Below are 9,903 nucleotides of genomic sequence, written 5' to 3' on the forward strand. Positions count from 1 at the left end.
AAAAATAATGTCTTGATCCTGATACTAGCATCGCGCTGTTTTCACAGGCCGCTCAAGAATACGTTACCTTGGCATTGCTCGATTTAACGCTCATAACGAAGCCGTTCGGTTACTTGGGAAACTACGCTTTGATTTTTTGGCTAAAACCTGGCTAAGTTTAACCGTATGAATGAAATTGCAATACCATAAAGGTATCTATAGAGCAAGAAATGTCGATCGGAAACGGCGGAAAAAAAAGTTTGGACAAGCGTTATACCCATGCCAATTGATAACTTTTTACGCGCATCGACTGGGCAGAGGCCAGAGAGCCCGCAGAGAGGCGTACAACCCTTTATTAAAGTTTAGCAAGAGCAAGTTTTAGTAAAAAAATCAGAATAGAACTAAAGTTGCTGAAATCTTTATATCGGTTGAAATAGCCAGACAGGTGAACGGAATCTTACTTCATATGGCTCTTTCTCCCTCTCTCAACTAAATGTTACTAAGTAAACGATCAAGCAAAACACTCAATATCAGACATTTTAACTTGTGTTTTACTATTTGTTGACTTTTAGTTTTTATGGTTAAGGTTTTTCTTGTAAACGTGTTTTTTATTTTTCTGTGCATTACATTTGTTTACATTTGTTTTCTTTACTTACATACCTACAGTATATGTGTAAATGTACTCGGCTTTTAAAGCGGAGTGGGGACAACTCTCATTTTTCGTGTAACTGATACGTCTTTGAGACCGTCCCACTAGGGATCTGCCGAGACAAACAGAGCGCAATGAATCCAAAGCTTCCTAAAATACAACCTGGTGAAACCAATTCACCCCAGGGGGTTCACTCCCTTCTATTCATCCCTAAGGGCTAGTCTGACATGTTAAAAAGATGATAAAAAGCACCCTTTCCACGGACTTGAACATTAATAAAAACTACCCCATATCACTTCATCACTGCAGACTAATTGCCCTCTGTTGTGCCCCTGTTGTGTTGCTCGCCCGCTCGACAGGGGACAACTTCGCAAAAAACAACAGTTTGTCAAGACAGGCTAGCTCACCCACTCCTCCTACTTAAAACAACGATTTACTCCCTTAACACTACTTAGTACAGGTATTTTACCCTCTTAGCTCTCTCTACTTAGGTGACATTTTACTACTGCCTGCGGTGGATAGCAATATACATGTCCAAGTGTTGGTATGAAATCCACATGTCCAAGTTCAGCTGCACATTCAACTTATCAATAGTGATGAGTAAGTTCAACGACCATGTACAGTTGTTTATTTATGAAATGCTTGGAAGCATACCTTTCGCTTAGCCAACGCCAGGGAGCATCGTCATCGTCCGAGCTACCATAACCATCATTTTTCTCTGTATATTCAAAGCCTACAGAGTTTACATCACTTCTATCATCTGAATTATTTTCATACTGATCAGACAAAAAATCATTAACGATTGCAGGATCAAATGAATTTTTATTTTACCGTTTTGAACGTCAAGTCGGATGTTGACTGGGTTTTCCAACTTTTATTTTCTCAAAAGAGTCGCAATTCTTTAGCTTTTAGCTCTCAGATAATCATTTCATATCGTAATAATGATAATATGTAAAATTTACTAGTGTATATATCCTTTGTCTATTGTTACTAGGCGACAGCTTTATAAACGTCTACCGCAGAGCCGTATAGCTTCACAGCTTGTGAAGCTATACTGCTCTTGTCTATCGCAAGCGAAAGAAAAGTTGTTTCCCCACGCAACCGATAAATGAAAATTTGGTCGGTTCCTCAGCTAAAAGTTTAACAATGCTCAGGGCAATATGGCCCAAGATTGACTTCAACAGACCCTAAACACTACACCACAGCTCATGAATATCCCTTTCCACTGTGTGGAACTCAATGAGACAGGGTTGGCCTCTTTCCAGTGTACCAAGCTAAAAACATACCATTTTATTATGAAAACACTCTAGAGTGTCTGGTCACCAAAAACACCCCTAAAACATGTTTTTTGTTGTTGAGCCTTTGGTGATGAATAGAAGAGAGTAAACCCCATGGGCTAACTCACTTGTGCTCTGCTGAAACCAATAGAGTGCGCTGAACCCATTGCTTCCTAAAATGTAACCTGCTGTAACCAACATGAGGGAACTAAACTTTATCTAATTACTGTTGCAATTTTGTCTGAGCTTGATGCTAGTAATTTAATAACAATCAAAAATAATATTTCTCCAACAAATAAATGATTTATTATATTAATAATATTATGTCTCGTTCAAGAGCCAAACAAAAGCTGACCTGCCTAAAAATGTAGCAGTATTTATATTGCATAAGCGGATAGTTTTGGAGATTAACAGTGATTGTTCAAATTGACCAATCATGCTACTTTGCTATCTGGTAACTTCGCAAATTTTTTATATGCGAAACAATAAAATATTATTCTGCTGTAACTAATCATCATTGTGCAATAAACTAGACACTATTAAAAGCCCTACAATATGTACATATTGTATATTCTATACATATTCTATACATACAAATTGTACACTATATAATATATATATATAAAATTGTTTCCTCACCCCGGATACTCCGTATGGGTGGTAAATTCTGCTCTAACTCGGGTCTCCTACCAGAGACCTGGGAGTTTGAGCACTCGCCTCAAGATCTTAGCTGTTCCCAATAGCGCACTTTTCTGCAACTCACCTGAGTTGATTGTTGTTGGTATTTGGGCAAGCCACATTTTATGCGCCGGTGTTATTGCGCCCAGTGCCCCAATGACTACTGGGATTACAGTTGTTCTTACATTCCAGCATTTTTCAATCTCTTCTCCAAGAGGGAGATATTTCTCTACCTTTTCTTTTTCTTTGCTGGCTATATTGTAGTCATTGGGTACTGCTATATCTATTATAGTAGCTCTCTTGTTCTCCTTGTCTACCATGACTATATCTGGTTGGTTTGCCAGGACATGCTTGTCAGTCCGGATGTAGAAGTCCCAGAGGATCTTAGCGCAGTCATTTTCATTGACCTTACCAGGAGCTTCCCACCAGTGTTGTGGTTTATTAAGGCCATACTCATCACATAGACTTCTATACACAACACCTGTGACATGATTATGCCACTCAGTGTATGCGTTTCCTGCTAGCTGCTTGCATCCACTGATGATGTGTTGGATGGTCTCAGGTGCATCTTTGCACAGTCTGCATCTAGGATCGTCTCTAGTGTGATAGATTTTTGTTTGGAGTTGCCTTGTTGGGAGCACTTGCTCCTGGGCTGCCATGATTAGCGACTTTGTATTGGCCGTTAGGTTTCCTTTGTTCAGCCACATATATGTCTGGTGAAGATCGCCAACCTTAGATATTTGTTGGTGGTAAGCACCATGAAGAGGTTTCGTGTGCCAGTCACGAAACCTCTTCATGGTGCTTACCATGAAGAGGTATATATGTGCTGGCATATATATATATATATATATATATATATATATATATATATATATATATATATATATATATATATATATATGCTCCCTCACTTCGGTTTGGTTGAGCACTCTGTATATATATATACAGTGAAACATGGATAACTCGCCCTCGGATATAGCGAACACATGGTTAACTCGACTGGATTTGCTTGGTCCGTTCCCACGCAATGATAAATGGCTCTATATAACTCGAACTCAACACTGTTAATTCGAACTGTTTTTTGCCCAACGGCTACCGAAACGGTTGATATCGCTTTAGAAAATCACTTTATTCCAAGCCATAGAGGTAAACCTCAACTTTTCGTAATTCATAGGCGTCGTTACTACCTCCATCGGCAAAATGTTTTTGTCAACGACTGTTCTAAAGGTTTGGTGAAATTTGATTTATACTGTTATATGATGAATAGCATGGGCTAGCCGGGTCACGGGCGCAAGGATTTTCGCCACGCACATACAAAACAAAAACAGCAAGTTGTTTTTGTTTTGTATTTGTGTGGCAAAAATCCTTGAGTGCGTGACCCGGCTAGCCCGTGATGAATAGTTTTCTGACGTGGATTCCGTGTTGAATCAACGTCGGAATGTTGAATGTTTAAAACGTTTTAAAAATTGTGGTAATTAAACGTATACGTTGTCTTAACTAAAAAAAAACTATTCATCGTTTGACCTAAACACAGAATGCGTGTGTACATTCAATAAGTATCCATTCAAAAAACGTTAGTGATATACAATGTACAGTAAAACCTCGTAAAACTTTTAATTGAACTGCCTCGGAGTGTTGCTCTTAACGAATGCCAGGTAAAGTAAGTTAATCTTTGCATAAACTTCAAGAAAAATCGGCAAAATTGATCGTGGGTAAAACGCTCAAAAGAAAAAGATGTCTTTTCTTTTGAGCATTTCAGCAACGATCAAGTTTTGCCAATGTCAATCTAAAAAACGTCCTGGCAATAACATCGCCTCAAACAACAAACCAATCTCAAGTGATAGAAAAATCTCTATACTTTTTGATAAAAACGTTTTAAACTTTACATTAGAAGCATTTAATTTGAAATAAGCCATTTGTGCTTTTGATTTATATTATAGTTTGTATATGTTCATGTATCTACTAATAAATAAGTAAATACATGGACTTGTGACAGTGCTCTGATAACTTGAACACTCTGATAATTCGAACACTTTTGCTCGGTCCCTTGAAGTTCGAGTTATCCATGTTTGACTGTATATATATATATATATATATATATATATATATATATATATATATATATATATATACATGTTTATATATAGAGAGAGAGAAAATATACATTACTAAAGAATACATATTGTATGTAATTCTTTACAATATATGTAATCTATATATATATATATATATAGATAGATTACATATAATGTAAAAAATTACATACAATATGTACTCCTTAGTAATATAAAGACATATCCTGAGGGTGAAAAGTAATGAATACAAAAACACAACCAATATAAACCAAATGGAACATATTAAATGAATTTTAACAGCTAGTAATTAACTGGAACATATACTTTTCATAGATGGACTATTCCGACATGCAATCATGAACATAAATAAACTTCACTAACATGTGAACAGTATGAATAAAATTGTTAAAGATTGTCAATTGCATAAAGATGTCCATAAATCTGTTATCTTGAACTGTAATCTTAAAATGTTATCTTTACATTGTCATTTGTTTAGTCAACTTTGTTCCTAGAAGTCTTTCGCACATACATGGTGACTTAGTCACCACGTCTTTTCATCAGTTCATCAGAAATGAACATCTCCCTGCACTGGATATCTTCCCTTGCCAACGGATTTGGGGCGGTATCAAGCATGCCATCCAGTCTGGTCTACTCTTTGGAGTTGCTCCCCCATGACCCTTTTCAGAATCATTACTCATTTCAAGGATTTTGTTTGCTAGAACATCTTTCTCGATTTTTAAGTTTACTACGCCGTCAATATTGCTACAATAAACAAAAGGTTAGCTAAGTTAGCTGTCAAGAAAGTGATAGACTAAAATTTAAAAGATGACACCTACTGCAGTATAATTTCTGCTCCTTTACTGCTCAAACCCGAAAACAGTGTAAATTGCTTAATGTTCAAATAGCTATGAAACAGCTAGCACATTTTAAATCAGCAGGCTTCACAGCTTTTATTTAAAAAGTCAAAGTTTGGAGTTATCTACTTTCACAATGTTGATTTTTTCTCATGAAACCTGCGTAAAATCTTTTAGCAATTTGAAAAGTTTTTCAGTAAATGCTGCTGTAGCATTACTGTGTTTGGATCTTCAGCGGGTAGATACAGACTAGAGGAAGTCGAGTTTTACACATAAGCTTTGATTTTCCTTGCACCAATAATCGCTCCCGATGTCAAGCACAAACGTAACGCAAACACGTGTAAAAAACACAACACTTGATATGCAAGCCTAGCTACTCAACAGCTGCTTTTTATCCTTCAACTATGTATTGTAAAACACCAGATTATATCTTTTATTTGGAGCCTTAAGAAGTTTTTCTTGCGCATGACCCCGCAAATATATGCAACAAATTATTTAGGCAAGCTGAATAACAACCTGAACTGAATGATGATAAGAGAAATTGCAATAGCAGCACATTTAGCTATAGTCTATAGCTATAGACTATAGCTATAGTCTATGAAGTCTCAGCTTAGTCTTACTTATGAAGTCTATAGCATATAGCTATAGACTATAGCTATAGTCTATAGCTATATGCTATAGACTTCATAAGTTTTACTGCACATTTAAAACATTTAATTAAACAGTCAATGGTATTTAAAAATACTAAAGACTAAATTACCTTAAGACCATCTGAATCCAGGCTGGCCTACAGTAATGAATATTGCCCCTACTCGAATGATGATAAAAACTTGTACATGTGCGTGCTAGTCAAAACGCATGTGCTGTCTAGATAACTTGGAGTTGTCCCATCAAGCCAATAATCGTGAAACTGAACATTTTTAAATATATTTAGTACAACTTTAGTGAGGCTTCCTAACAGTCCTGTTAGCCTTTTCTTTTGATATGATCCCATTATCTAGGGGTGAAGTTTGGAACCCAAGCTATGATAAGAACTGGAAGCCAACAGTTTAACGCCTTGTGGACACTCCTAACTCCAATTCCAAATATGTTAACATATAATATGATGCCGTCACAAGACCTGAGAGCTTGTTTGTTATAGAATTTCAAATTTTAGACAACCTGTTACAACACGTCGCTCTTAAGGAAACATGTGAGACTATTACAATAGAATTTGGATGAAAAGACTTATAGCTCAACGGTTTTTACAAGCATGCCAATTTTTTTATAATCTACAAAAATCTATTTATTTAATAGCAAAACAATTAATCTTTTTATAAAAAAACAACCGTCTAAGAATATGAATGGTAAGCTTTAAAATACTTGCTATTAGGAAGTTAGTAGATCTAGCATTTCATTAATGGACTCGCGTAGTTTCTGAAAACGCGCACTTGTTAGGGACAAAACGAAAATAATGATTACTGTTTCAACTTCGAAATGAACACGTTTACTTATTTATAAATTTGGTCATTTTTATATTTGGCCACCATGTTTGAGCTGGCTGTCACCTAATTATGTCACTTCAACACTACCCAGGAGGTAGACAAATGGCGCATTAGTTATTTTTTAAGGTGGCAGATCCTATAGTAGGTATATCAAACGCCGAAATTCTATACTAGTTGTATTATCCCAAGAGACTGATTGTTGTGCACAAAGTTTACCATATAAAAATAAAAATCCTATAAAACTTCATAGCATAAGAAAGGCATTTTGCACAGCTCAAAGAAATTTACAAAAAATAAGGCATGAAGAAAGGCGTTTAAATGTGATATATAGTTAGCAAGTAATGGCTAGATGAGGTCTGTTCTACTACAATGATTGCAATAAACAATAAATTGATACAAATATGATGTACAAATAGAAACTATACAATTAATAAAAATTGATAAAAACAAAAAAACATTAGTATGTTGAATTAATAATAACAATTTCAGTTACTATTGCTTTCGAAGCTATATCTTAAAATTATTTATAATAAAAATTGTATAAAATATAACTTACACGATAGTACAGCAACAGCTTTTGTTAACATTGTTGTCAAAATTGCCTGTTGGCGCAACAGACCATTTTGAATTGCCGAGCAAGATACAGTGTCCTGTCAATGCTGGGTATTCACTTAGTCTTTATATACATGTAGGAACTAGGTGAATAGCAGGCATGGCTTGGATAGCATCATAGTAATAATATATTCTAGTATCGCTAGGTAATAATTATCCTAGTGGTTAGGGACGGTTTTTTGTAGGCTTTCAATTTGAATGTCACGAGTGGAAATCCTCTGCAAAGTGGATTTTTTTTCGCTACATTTGATACATTTTAACCGCCATAACTGGACATAGGGATGAAAATAGAGAGACCAACAAAAAGATCAATGTAAAGACAAACACTGAGATATATATATATAAATATGGTTTACATGATAAATAGCGTAAACTGTTGTCAGATATATCTACAAAACCTTCTAATTAAAATTGTGACACAGAGAACTTGTAATATTTGGAAGCTGAATCAGCCTACAGAAAAGCGCATTCACAAGGTGTTGTGGTGTGTAAGAAGTTCTTAGATATAACTAAGTGCTGTGCTGGCCTTTTTAAACTGCATATAAGCAGTGGCAAGTACCTTTGGTTTGTCTTGTTATCCAACTGTCAATGTGCACATGAGTGTTGCGTGTGTTGACAGCAACTCGTTCTAGAGCGGCGATATGTCACATTCAAAATGGTTATGTGTTACTCAGCTATCCATCGTTTTTTTCGCCATATTTGTAGAAAATGATCGTTTTTATTTTATTTAATAGTACTTTTTTGATGCTATAATAAAAAAATTGTAAACAAAAGCACCGTTTTCAAAAGTTCATTGCAAAAGTTCCGTGTTTTTAACGATAAAACTGTCTATAAAGATGGCCGACAATGATAAAATGAAGTCACAAAAAAACGAAGGATAGTAGGCCCATCTAGCAACTATCTCTCCTGTTCTTATGCGCCAAGATAAAAAAAGATTAGATGCTCTTTCTAAATATTTGGAAGAGCATCTAATCTCTCTTTCACTTAGCGCATATGATATTTATCAGGGAGGGAAGGGGTAATGCTCACCTGTTAATGCTTGCCATCCACAGCTGCCAGTGTCAAAAGCATACTAAAGATAAGCCATGGACAGACCTGAAATGTTTACCTTTATGAGCAATCGTGATAATTCCTGACACTGAGAAAGTGAAAGAATATATATCTACGTGAATGCATACATGGAGACAGTGTTATTGAAGTTATCTTTAGCACCCTGTAATATTCTGCTTTTGTTAAATAGAAGCTCAGGAGAGATTAATATTTTACTTGCTGCTTCATTGCTTGCTAAATTCCAACTCACTGATTATCACAATAACAATCATTCAGGTGGCATGCAAAAACAACTCTCATATAAAATAGATTATAATTCCATGCTCTGTAATACAATGGGCGACAACTCTTTCTTTCTTTCTTCATAAAAATGGCAAGCTAAGCCTTTTAAAAAAGACTTACATTATATGCTGATAAAAAAACGTAAAGATAAAATATGTATAGGTTACCATTGATGAAACTGAACACCTCAGACAAGCCATGCGCCAAGGATAGGCACCATCCCGGAGGAAAACAACAGAACCAAAGCACCTTGTGCTGCCAGTCATACCAATGCAGCCACAGGCCAGCATTATTGACTCACAACCATGGCATGAATAACACGCGACTGCCCCTCTGACTACCTCTAAACCATCATAATATTGTACTGGACTCGACCAACCACTCTACCACACTAATCTAATGACTAACTATTGAAGTAAGAAATCCCTTATGGCATCAGCAAGTGGCTCACAGACACACCTCATCGGTCTGGTGCTTTTCTAACTCGACTAGGTTTTTCAGACACCCTTTCAGGTACTTGCGCAGGTGTATCAGAGCAGTCAGGCCTGGTCTCACTAATAATTGGCTCAGCTACAACTGGTCCTTCATCTCGTTCAATTAATTGCTTTGTCTCTGAAACATTTCTCCAATACTCTCTACCTTCATGGCTCTTGACCCCCACCTTCGAACCCTGCCTTCCAACAACCTGCTGGCTCTCTGGGTGAAAGGTTAGTGTCAGCTTATCAACCTTGCTCTGCCTCACAAGTACAGTATCACCAACCTGAATATTATCACTACTATGACCTCTGCTGGCGTTAGCCTGCTCACAGCTCTTTTCCTGGGCCAACACCTCCTCACTATGGGTTGTACCCCGAACCAAACATGGCAATTTTGTCCTCATCTGATGGCCTGTCATTAGCTCTGCTGGAGAAACTCCTGTCACCGAGTGTGGAGTTGAACGATAAGCTATTAAATTTTTTCTCA

Source organism: Watersipora subatra, chromosome 5 (assembly GCF_963576615.1).
Source record: "Watersipora subatra chromosome 5, tzWatSuba1.1, whole genome shotgun sequence".
Lineage (NCBI taxonomy): Eukaryota > Metazoa > Bryozoa > Gymnolaemata > Cheilostomatida > Watersiporidae > Watersipora > Watersipora subatra.